This window comes from Oryctolagus cuniculus, chromosome 3 (assembly GCF_051225735.1).
Source record: "Oryctolagus cuniculus isolate XC-2025 breed Fujian yellow rabbit chromosome 3, ASM5122573v1, whole genome shotgun sequence".
NCBI classification, from domain to species: domain Eukaryota; kingdom Metazoa; phylum Chordata; class Mammalia; order Lagomorpha; family Leporidae; genus Oryctolagus; species Oryctolagus cuniculus.
Window position 1 is genome coordinate 147,664,015 of NC_142869.1, and position 13,160 is coordinate 147,677,174.

The window sequence follows — 13,160 nt, forward strand, 5'->3', positions numbered from 1 at the left end:
ATTCATTCTGCCTGAGTGTGTGAGCTGGGACATCCTGTTCCCCTACTCTTGGAGCTCCTGGCTCTCAGCTCTTTGAGCCCAGAATGGAACATCTCTGGGCTCTCAGCTCTCAGACCTTGGAGCTACACCACCAGCCTTCCAGGGTCTGTAGTTTGCAGTTGGCAGATTGAGGGGCTTCTCAGCCCCCAGAGTCGTGTGAGCTAATAACTTCTAATAAGCTTCATTCTGAATAGAGTGGAGGGGTGGGGTCTTTCAAAGGTTCATGGAAAACCATATTACCAAAAATCTGCATAAATTTCAAATCCTTTTCCCAAAAATAAACACCTTTTAATGACATTTTTCCATGAACTTCCTGAAGTACTCTCATGGAACTCCTGTTGGTTCTGCGGAGAGCCTCGACTGAAATATACATTGTTCACCAGCTTGGGTCCATAGGCTCATGCTAATCAGCTTAGTGTTCTTATAATCAGCTTTTGAAAATACGTAGTAAGTTGAGTAGACAAATCCAGGCCCAAGAGAAATAACTCGAGACCTTCTTGGGCCTCAAAAATGAAAGCCTGAGTCAAGAATATTCTAGGATGTTAAGGCCTCAGATGAGAAGTAGCAAAATATTTTTCATTTCAAATTCTTTGGAATGCACGAAGTAGAATAAACACTCAAAGTTCCTTGTGTATATGAGGTTCTAAACATCAGCAAGAAAACTGCAGGTCTTAGCAAGGCTTCCATTCTAACGCTGCTCTGAAACATTTATGTGAACGGTATTTCAGAAAGATTTGATTGACATGGATTATCCCTGACAGAAAAGAAAGCCCTGCGCGAGAATGAGGAAGGCAAAATGGAACTTTGGACCTGTACTACAAGAGCACAGCGGATCAAAAGGAATGCAAGCAAAGAAGTTAGAGAACAAAACCTCGGGTGAAATAGAGGTGGCGAGAAGGTAGCTATGGAGGACTGTGCAGAGCCGGAGGCCGTGAGCTCTCCCTGTCTCAGGATAATACTCTATGGAAAGCAGGAGACGGGTTACTGTTTCACAGAGGCCTGTTTATCCTGTTAGATGTTTATATTAACTGACCAGTTTTATTTGACATGCAAGATCCCCAGCTCACAGGTAAAATTTTATTTCTTTATAATCTTAGTTATTTCAGGGGTTGACACACACACACAGACACACACACACACACAGACACACACACACATACACACACATCTATGTCTATGTGTATAATTGTTACAATTCTGTTAGAGAAGAAAAAAGTAGTGCTGGTGTTCCTATTGCTGGTGCTCCTTTACTCAGACACCAGTGTCACGTTAACTTTATCATTAATGCATTGGCTCACTTCGGGATTCAAGTCTTCCAAATCAGCTAATTGTATTGATCAAATGAGTTCGTAATCACCAGTCACCATCCTAATTAATTAATAGCAGCAGCAGCAGCAGGAGCTGCAATTTCCACCTCTCTAGTATTTTATAATTTACAAAGTGCTCTCACAGATTGATCTCATTTGATAAATGAGCTTGCAAGTGAGTGCCCCATGGATGCAAACAGCTCTTCTGGCAAGCAAAATGCCTTAGTTACATGAGAATAGGCATCTCTTTTCTCACAACCATGGAGTTTGACAGGTAGTCCAAGGACTACATATTTTCAGTGAAAAATTTAAGTAGGCAAATATCTGATGCAACAGGAAGAACAGGTTTAATGAATATTAAAGATACAGAAGTGCAGTATATCATCTGAAATTACAGGACCATACCTACTGAGCATGATACTGTGCTACTAAGAAGTGAAAGAAGCCCCATTGCTGATAAAGATGAACTGGAAAGATTTCCATCCCCTTTTGTGATTCGTTTATGGTTGTTCATCATTTAAAGCTAGTTTTCAGCCTAGTGTTTTTCTTGCAGTTTTAGTGAAGACTAATTGAAATGCAGTGAATGGGACACACCTGCAGAGTACAATTGGATGAGCTTTGACTTATGTGCACACTGGTTAAGCCATCACCAGCCACACTCAAGGTAGTGACATACCCATCACACGCCCAGATGTTTGCTCAGCGCTGCTCTGTAATTCATGTCCTACTCCCCAGATGACCTCTCATCTGCTTTCTACAGTTTGATTTTCAATTTCTAGTTTTATATAAATAGAACAATACAGTATAAGCTCTTTTTGGTCTAGGTTCTTTCACTCAGCACAATCAACCTAAGAGTCATCCATGTTGTGAGTGTAAAGAGTTCTTTCCTTTCTGAACTGCCCAGTAGCATCCCATTGTCTACATGGTCTACATTTTGTTTATCCATTCACCTGTTGGTTTTTCTTTTATTTGGGGCTTATTACAAATAAAGCTACTATAAACACCTAAATATAAGTTCCTGACTGAAATAATCAGACAATGATTGGATAATCAAAGTTAAAGTTTATTCAGCTAGAGAAACTAAGGACTTAAACCCTGAAGCCATCTGAACTGGCTTCTGTTTAGTTACAAGTTTTATTCTTATAGGGTGAGTACATGTATTGAGTCAGGTGTAAATGAGACAGTTTCCTGTGTGGTTCCCAATCATATTACATCAAGAAAGATACCAGATAACAGTTACAGTGTTGGTTATCGATTAAGGAGGTACACTGTATTTCCACACTCTGTGTTATCCATATGCAGGAAGAGGCAAACAATGGGGTTGTGAGTCATTCAAACAAGGGAGTCAGTAATCATTTTTTCTATATGGCCCTAAGATGTCAAGCTTACTCCTTCTTAATTAACATATAGCAGATGTTCCTGCGTCACACAGTCTGTTGAAAAGTCACAGTTCACGGGGAACTGATGTCAGATAGCACCTGTACTGACTTAGGCCTTCACAGTCACCACTCCATCCTGAAGTTCCCCTGGTTGTCAGAAATCAGTTGAAGTTACAAACCATGCCACCACCAACGTTGTTTGGATTTTGAGTGTCATTGGAACATTAGGAGCTTCAAGCTTTATGTTTTCCTGCTACATTTAATAAAACATACTGAAGGTCATTTCTAATATTTTGCCAAACGTGACCCAGTTTTCCCTATTTGTTGCCTATCTTGTGCCTAGTGCAAGTTCTAATGAGAAATACACAAAGCAACAGCACGGTTGTAATTGTGACAGTAACATGACCTTAGTTGGGATCTGATGAAAAAAGGTATAGATAAAAAACCATGATTAATTTGGAGGCAGTGAATAATCAGCATTTCTTTGAGGATCATGAGAACAATTTGTCATCCTGAGCTGAAGCTGCTCAGAACTTAGGGTAGCCAACTAAACAGATCATGTAGGGGTCTTTCTTTCTTATCTCTTATAATCAATTAACTTTTGGGATGATATTGTCTAATCTAGTTGCCATTTTCCCAGATGTATTTCTGTAAGTACAACATGTACAATTTGCCTTGGTTTTTCAATTGCTAGAGTCTGAAATTTTATGTTGAGACAGACATTATCCCTCTATTTCCAACTATCCACACAATGGGGAGCCTGTCTTTGCTGAGATGGGACACTACCAAGGCCATAAATAAATACATATTTTTAAAAATAGGCAATGTAAAATTCAAAGAAGTTGACCAGCTTGGCATAGTAAGATCAAAATGGACATATTTTAAGAACAAAATTAGGCCGGCACTGCGGCTCACTAGGCTAATCCTCCACCTTATGGCACCGGCACACCGGGTTCTAGTCCCGGTTGGGGCACCGGATTCTGTCCCCGCTTGCCCCTCTTCCAGGCCAGCTCTCTGCTGTGGCCAGGGAGTGCAGTGGAGAATGGCCCAGGTCCTTGGGCCCTGCACCCCATGGGAGACCAGGATAAGTACCTGGCTCCAGCCTTCGGATCAGCGTGGTGTGCCAACTGTGGTGGCCATTGGAGGGTGAACCAACGGCAAAGGAAGACCTTTCTCTCTGTCTCTCTCTCTCTCACTGTCCACTCTGCCTGTCAAAAAAAAAAAAAAAAAGAACAAAATTAGTGCAACAATTATTTAAAAAAAGTATAAGAACTGTGCATAGCAAGAGTTAATTTTAAGGTTTTTCCAGGCCTGGTCTGGACTCCTGGGGGGAGCACATTTGTCGCTGGACAGGTGGCACTTGAGGTCAGTGGTGAGGGACTGGACCACTGAAGTGGATTAGTCAATACTTTCTCTTGTAAATAAGAAAAGGATTCAGGAGTAATTCCACTGAGTTTGTATTTAAAGAGATTTAAAGCATTTTAATGGTGGACAACAGGACCAAAAACAGCTATTATTAAGGATTAATAGAGTTCAGTATAGTCAGCAATTAGGAAATTAGGTTTTATTTTTAACATTTAATATACCTAGAATTATAATTGTTAAGTTGTATTGACATTTCAGATTTTTGGGAATCTCATACAGTTTAGAACATGTATTTTTAAAATATTTTTATAAACATTACTTAAGATTAGTCATAATTTCTTATTTGACTTTCTTTTTTTGTTTAGACAGGCAGAGTGGACAGTGAAAGAGAGAGAGACAGAGAAAGGTCTTCCTTTGCCGTTGGTTCACCCTCCAATGGCCGCCACGGCCGGCGCACCACGCTGATCCAATGGCAGGAGCCAGGTACTTATCCTGGTCTCCCATGGGGTGCAGGGCCCAAGGACTTGGGCCATCCTCCACTGCACTCCCTGGCCACAGCAGAGAGCTGACCTGGAAGAGGGGCAACTGGGACAGAATCCGGCACCCTGACCGGGACTAGAACCTGGTGTGCTGGCGCCGCAAGGCGGAGGATTAGCCTAGTGAGCCACAGAGTCAGCCACTGACTTATTTTTAAAAAAATATTTATCTACTTTTTATTTGAAAGGCAGAGTTACAGCGAGAGAGGAACAGACTGAGGGAGAAATCGCCCATGTGCTGTTTCACTCCCCAAATGGCAACAACAACCAGGGCTGGGCCAGGTCAAACCCAGGAGCTAAGAGCCTATTCTGAATTCCCCACTTGGGTGCAGGGGCCGAAGCACATGGACCATTCTCTGCTGCTTTCTCAGGTGCATTATCAGGGAGCTGGGTAGGAAGTGGAGCAGCAGGGCCTCAAACTGGTGCCTACAAGGAATACTGGCATCACAGGCAACAGCTTTAACCACTACGCCACAACTCTGGCCCCATTTGGCTTATTTCTTTTTTTAGAAAAACCTATAAACAATTTCCTTTTGATTTTAGCTAGCATGATTCTATATAAAATTCCTTTTATAAAATTTTATGCTTTAACATTTTAGTAATATATTCAAATTTATTTTTGTACTGTATATATCTTTATTTTCTTATTGGAACAATCAATCATTCTCCTTTAGACAAAACTTACTTTTTTAAATAAATGTTTATTTCTTTCTCTCTGTCTCTCTCTCTCACTATCCACTCTGCCTGTCAAAAAAATGTTTATTTATTTATTTGAAAGAATTAGAGAGAGAGAGGGGGAGAGAGAGATCTTCCATCCAGTGGTTCACTTCCCCAAGAGTTGCAACAACTAGGGATGCACCACAACAAAGCCAGGAGCCAGGAGTTTAACCCAGGTCTTCCACATGGGTGGCAGGGGCCCAAGTACTTGGGCCTTCTTCTACTGCTTTTCCTTGGTCAGTAGCTGGATTTGAAGTGGAGCAACCAGGACTTGAACTGGTGCCCATATGAGATGCTGGTGCTGCAAGCCAGCCTTATTACTTTTCTTTTACTTGGTTTGACCATAAGTATTCTCTCTCATACAAAATTTTTATTTAACTTTTTTCCAAAAATATATCCTCATAACTTTCTTTATAGCTCTCTCTTATATAGTGGTTTCTTCTTGTATTGTTTTATTTCCTTCTTTTATTTGTATTTATTTGAAAGAGTGACACACTCACACACACACACAAACACACACAGAGAGAGAGAGAGAGAGAGAGAGAGAGATCTTCCATTCACTAATTCAATTCCCCAAATGCCCACAACAGCTAGGGCTGAGCCAGGTCAAATCCAGGAGCCCAGAATTTCATCCAGGTTTCCTGCATAGGTAGACATAATTCAAGAACTTGAGCCAGGTTGTGCATGAGCAAGAACCAGTATTGAAAGCAGAGCAGCCAGGACTTGAACCACGCCCTTCAGTATAGATTTAGGTACTCCAAGCAGTGACTTAACCACATTGCACAACACCTGCCCCTTATTTTAACCTTAAGTCAATAGTTTGAAACAACCTTTACATAACCTCAGAATTAGAAAAAAAAAGACTCTTAATAGTCTTAATTTCTAGTGGAATCCTAAAAATAAAGGGATACTTGAATTGCATGTCTTATACTAATATTTTATGAGTTTATATCTTATAATGAGAAACATTTTTTCTCCTTGAATAATTCTTTTTTAAAAAATGTATTTGTCTATTTATTTGAAAGAGAGAGAGAAAGATCTTCTATCTGCTTGTTCATTCCCCAAGTGGCTGCAGCAGAGGCAGGAGCCAGCAGCTTCTTCCAAGTCTCCCACATGGGTAACAGGAGCCCAAGCACTTGGGCCATCTTCTACTGCTTTCCCAGGCCATAGTAGAAGGCAGGTTTGGAACAGGAACAGCTAGGACTCAAACCAGTACCCATATGGGATGCTGGGATCTCAGGCAGAAGTTTAGCCCACTATGCCACACTGCCAGTCCTCCTTGAATAATTCTTTTTTTTTTTTTAATTTTGTTTAAGGAATACAACTTCTAATGCATCTAATAGATACAATTTATACAATATATACAATGCATCTAATATATACAAATTTGGGAACATGATGATTCTCCCCTCCCCTTCCCCATGCTTAATCTCACCTTTCCTCTTCCTCCCTCTTCCTTTCCCATTCTTATTTTTTACAGAGATCAGTTTTTCAGTTAATTTTTATATTCATTAAATTAACCCTACATGAAGTGGAGAGTTCACCAACTAGCATGGAAAAACAAAACAAATCAAAACAAACAAAAATATTATTCCTGGATAGTCAAGGGCTGTTCAAAATCATTGTATCTCAAAGTGTCAGTTTCATTCCTATAGATTACATTTTAGATACTCTATTAGTTACCACAGATCTGAAAGACAATATGATATTTGTTTTTTGTGACTGGCTTATTTCACTAAGTGTAATGGTTTCTAATTGCATCCATTTTCTTGCAAATGAAAGGATTTAAATTTTTATACCGCTGTGTAGTACCCCATTGTGTGTGTGTATGTGTGTGTATGTGTATACACCATATTTTTTTATCCAGTCTTCAGTTGATGGACATCTAGATTGATTCCATATCTTAGCTATTGTAAATTGAGCTGAAATGAACATGGGGGTACAGATCACTCTTTCATATGCTGATTTCTCTTCCTTTGCATAAATTCCCAAGAGTGAAATGGCTGGGTAATATGGTAGGTCTATATTAAGCTTTCTGAGATAGTTCCATATTGTATTCCACAGTGGCTGTGCCGATTTACATTTCCACCAAAAGTAGATTAAGGTACCCTTCTCCCCATATCCTTGCCAGCATTTGCTGTTTGTTGATTTCTGTATGAGGGCCACACTAACAGGGGTGAGGTGGAATCTCATTGGGGATTTGACTTGGATTTCCCTGATGGCATGGCTAGTGATCCTGAACGTTTTTCATTGTGTCTATTGTTCATTTTAATTTCCTCTCTTGAAAAATGTCTGTTTAGGCTCTTTGCCCATTTCATGAGTAGGTTGTTCTGTGGTTGTTTAACTTCTTGAGCTCTTTATAGATTCTGCAGTTAATCCTTTGTCAGTTCCATTGTTTGCAAATCTTTTCTCCCATTCTGTAAGTTGCCTCTTCACTTTGCTGAGTGTTTCTTTTCCAGTGCATAAACTTCTCAGTTTGGTATAATCCCACTTGTTAATTTTGGCTTTGATTGCCTGTGCTTCTGAGGTCTTTTCCCAGAATTCTTTCCCTATGCCAATGTCTTCTAGGGTTTTCCTAATGCTCTCTAGTAATTTGATGGTTTTACATCATAGATTTAGGTCTCCAATCCATTTTGAGAGGATTTTTATGTAAGGTGTAAGTTAGGGGTCTTGTTTCATGATTCTGTATGTGGAGATCCAGTTTTCCCAGCACCATTTATGAAGAGACTGTCTTGGCTCCAGGGGTTGATTTTTGCTCCTTTGTCAAAGATAAGTTGGTTGTAGATGTGTATATTAATTTCTGGAGTTTATATTATGTTCCACTGGTCAACATGTCAGTTTTTGTGCCAGTACCAGGCTGTTTTGGTTATAACTGTACTTTAGTATGTCTTAAAGTATGGTATTCTGATGCCTCCAGCTTTTTAAATTTGATTTTTTAAATACTTATTTATTTCAGAGACAGAGTTATAGATGGGCAAAGGCAGAGAGAGAGAGAGAGAGAGAGAGAGAGAGAGAGAGGTCTTCCATCTGCTGGTTCACTCCCCAATTGGCCGTAATGGCCAGAGCTGCGCCGATCTGAAGCCAGGAACTAGAAGCTTCCTCCAGGGCTTCCTCATGAGTTCAGGGGCCTAAGCACTTGGGCCATCTTCTACTGCTTTCTCAGGCCATAGCAGAGAGCTGGATCCGAAGTGGAGCAGTCAGATCTCGATCCAGCACCCAAATGAGATGCTGGCACTGCAGACGGCAGCCTTACCCACCATGCCACAGTACTGACCCCCCAGTAGTGTCTTAGTGGAATCTTTTGAGTTCCCTCTATATAGAATCATGTCATCAGCAAATAGGGATAGTTTGACTTCTTCCTTCCATATCTGTATCCCTTTGGTTTCTTTTTCTTGCCTGATGGCTCTGGCTAAAACTTCCAGGACTATATTAAATAGCAATGGTGAGAGTGGGTATTTTCTCTGGTTCCAGACCTTAGTGGGAATTCCTCCAATTTTTCTCCATTCAGTAGGATGCTGTCTGTGAGTTTGTTATAAATTGTTTTGATTATGTTGAGAAATGTTCCTTCTATACCAAATTTGCTTAACGTTTTCATCATAAAAGGGTGTTGAATTTTGTCAAATGCTTCTTCTGCATCTAGTAAGATAATTGTATGATTTTTGATCTTCAATTTATTATGTAGTTTATCAAATTTATTGATTTTTCAGATGTTGAACCATCCCTGCATACCAGGGATAAATCCCACTTGTTCTGTGTGAATGGTCTTTCTGATGTGCTGTTGGATTCAATGGGCTATTATTTTGTCAAGGATTTTTGCACCTATATTCATCAGGGTATTGGTCTATAGTTCTCTTTCTCTGGTGTATCTTTTCCTGGCTTAGGAATTAAGGTGATGCAGGCTTCATAGGAGTTTGGGAGGATTCCCTTCTTTTTGATTATTTTGAATAGCTTGAGAAGAATTGGTTTTAGTTCTTTAAATGTCTTGTAGAATTCAGCAATGAAGCTGTCATGACCTGGTCTTTTCTTTGTTGGAAGGGTATTTATTACTGATTCAATCTCCATCTTGGTTATTGATCTATTTAGGTGTTCTATGTCTTCATGATTCAATTTATGTAGGTTGTATTGTCAAGTAATCTATCCATTTCTTCTAGATTTCCTAATTTTTTGGCATATAGTTCTTTGTAGTAACTCCTGATGTTTCTTTTTATTTCTGTGTTATCTGTTGTTACACTTCCTTTTTTATCTCTGATTTTGTTAATTTGGGTCTTCTCCCTCTTTATTTTTTTGGTTAGTTGGGCCAATGTTGTGTCTCTTTTGCTTATTTTTTCAAAAAAATCAGCTCTTCATTTCATGGATCTTTTGTATTTTTTTGTTTGTTTATTCCATTTTAATTATTTCTTTCCTCCTACTATTTGGAGTTTGGTTTGCTGTTGTTTTTCTAGGTCCTTGAGATGCATTGACAGCTCATTTATTTGCTGGCTTTCCAGTTTCTTGATGTAGCACTAATTGCTATAAAATTCCCTCTTATCACTGCTTTTGCTGTATCCCAAAAGTTTTGATATGAAGTATTCTAATCTTCATGCATTTCCATAACTTTTTTGATTTCTTTTATGATCCACTCTTCATTTAATAACATACTGTTCAGTCTCCATTGTTTACATATGCTCTTGAGATTCTTGAGTTGTGGGTTTCGAGCTTCAATCCATTGTGATCAGGAAAGGTGCAAGTTATGATTTTGATTGTTTTGAATTTGCTGAGACTTGCCTTATATACTAGTATACAGTCTATTCTAGAGAATGTCCTGTGTACTGTTGAGAAGAATGTGTATTCTGCCATTGTGGGGTTAAAGGTTCTGCAGGTATAAGTTAGGTCCATTTGGTCCATGTTTATTAGCTCTGTTGTTTCTTTGTTGATTGTATGTCTGGTTGATCTACTCAGTGATGAATGAGGGGTGTTGAAGTCCCCCATTACTATTGTATTTGGGCCTATGTCTCCCTTTAGATCTGTTCATAGTTCTTTTAGATAACTAGGTTCCATGTAGTTGGGTACATATACATTTATTATTTTAACATCTTCCTATAGTATTGCTCCCTTAATCATTATATAGTGTCCTTCTTTGTCTCTGTTAACAGTTTTTGCGTTAAAGCCTTTTTCTGTGATATTAGGATGGCTAGAGCTGCCTTTTTTTTTTCTCCTGTTAGCATGGAATAATTTTTTCCATCCTTTCACTTTCAGTCTGCATGTATCTTTGTTTGTGAGGTGTGTTTCTTGAAGGCAGCAAATAGAAGGGTGTTATTTTTTAATCCATTCAGTCAGTCTGTATCTTTTAACTGGAGAGTTGAGTCCATTTACATTTAGGGTAACTATTGATGAATAACTACTTGGCCTTGCCATTTTTCCACAAATTTTCTTGTTGTGTACTTGGATTTCTTTTGCACTTTTACTGGGGATTTTCCATCTTCGAGTTCTTTCATAGTGATGTCCATGTTTCTGTGTTTCTGTGTGTAGCACATCCTTAAACATTTTTTTTTAACTTTTATTTAGTAAATACAAATTTCCAAAGTACAGCTTATGGATTACAATGGCTTTTTCCCCCAATAACTTCCCTCCCACCCAAAACCCTCCCATCTCCTGCTCCCTCTCCCATTCCATTCACATCAAGATTCATTTTCAATTATCTTTATATACAAAAGATCATTTTAGTATATATTAAGTAAAGATTTCAACAGTTTGCACCCACACAGAACATAAAGTGTAAAATACTGTTTCAGTACCAGTTATAGCATTAATTCACATTGAATAACACATTAAGGACAGAGATCCTACATGAGGAGTAAGTACACAGTGACTCCTGTTGTTGTTTTAACAATTTGACACTCTTATTTATGGCATCAGTAATCTCCCTAGGCTCTAGTCACGAGTTGCCAAGGCTATGGAAGCCTTTTGAGTTCATCGACTTCGATATTATTTCGACAAGATCATAGTCAAAGTGGAAGTTCTCTCCTCCCTTCAGAGAAAGGTGCCTCATTCTTTGATGGCCCATTATTTCTACTGATATCTCACTCGCAGAGATCTTTCATTTAGGTCTTTTTTTTTATGCCAGAGTGTCTTGGCTTTCCATGCCTAAAATACTCTCATGGGCTCTTCAGCCAGATCCAAATGCCTCAAGGGCTGATTCTGAGGCCAGAGTGCTGTTTAGGACATCTGCCGTTCTGTGAGTCTGCTGTGTATCCCGCTTCCCATGTTGGATCGTTCTCTCCCTTTTTTATTCTATCAGTTAGTATTAGCAGACACTAGTCTTGTTTGTGTTATCCCTTTGACTCTTCGACCTATCAGTGTGATCAATTGTGAACTGAAATTGATCACTTGGACTAGTGAGATGGCATTGGTACATGCCACCTTGATGGGATTGAATTGGAATCCCCGGGCACATTTCTAACACCACCTTTGGGGCAAGTCAGCTTGAGCATGTCCCAAATTGTACATCTTTTCCCTCTCTTATTCCCACTCTTATATTTTATAAGGCTGGACAAGTGGTGACAAGTTCTTTCAATTTCTGTTTGTTATGGAAGGTCTTTATTCACATGTATTTGTAAATGAGAGATTTTCAGGGTACAGTATTCAGGGTTTACAGGGTTTTTTTCTCTTAATATTTGGACTGTATCTTGCTGTTGTCCTCTAGCCTGTAGGGTTTCTGAAGAGAAGTCAGCTGTCAGACTAATCGGAGCTCCTCTGACGGTTATCTGGTGTTTCTCTCATGCACATTGTAGAAACTTTTCTTTCTGCTTTACTGTAGAGAGTTTGATTATAATGTATCATGTTGAAGATCTATTCTGTTCATATCTGTTAGGAGTTCTGTGTCCTTCCTGTACTTGGACATTCCTTTGTTTTTCCAAGTTAGGGAAGCTTTCTGTAATTATTTCACTAAGTAGGCCTTCTAGTCCCTTCTCTCTTTCCATACCTTCAGGCACTCCTAAGACCTATATGTTGGGTCATTTGACAGTATCACATATATCTCCAACATTGTTTTATAGTTTTCTAATTTATTCTTCTTGTTTTTGGTCTAACTGTAAAATTTCCAGAAATTTGTCTTCTAGATCTGATATTCTTTCTTCTGCCTCAACAATTCTGTTAAGGCTTTCCACTGAATATTTTAATTGATCTATTGAATTCTTCATTCATTTATTTCTCTTTCAAATCTCAATTTCATGCTAAAATTTTTCATTCATATCATATATAGTTTTCTTTAATTCGTGGATTTGATTCTGATCATTTTTGAGTAATGTGATGATTAATTTTTTGAATTCCATTTCTGGCATTTCCTCAATCTCTTCATCTTCACAATCTAAAATTGAAATGTTCTAGTGTTCTTTTGAGGGGCTCATAGTGTCTTCCTTATTCTTGTTTTTTGAATTTCTGCATTTATTTTTAGGCATTTATAAAATCTTTTTTATTCTTTTGTCTAATGACTTTTATTTTGATCCATACCTCTGTGGCTTAGTGGGACATCTACCCTTCCAGTGAATACCAAGAGGTATGTGGTGAGTATGGCCAGAGAGCTGTGTTCAGTGCTCCAGGATGAGGTGAGTATCCAGGGTAAGAGGGGTAACATCTAAGTTTGGCATGGTAGCTTTCTTCTAGTTAACTGGATGGAGAGGAATGGTCACCTCTGTTGGTGCGACCACCCCTTCTCCTTTGAGCTGAGGAATGCCCAGATATTAGTCCCTGGTGTGCTCAACACTCATCTGCACCAGTATATGAACCACACATATGACCCATGAAGTCCTTCCTGTGAGCACGGTTCCCTCTGCTATGAG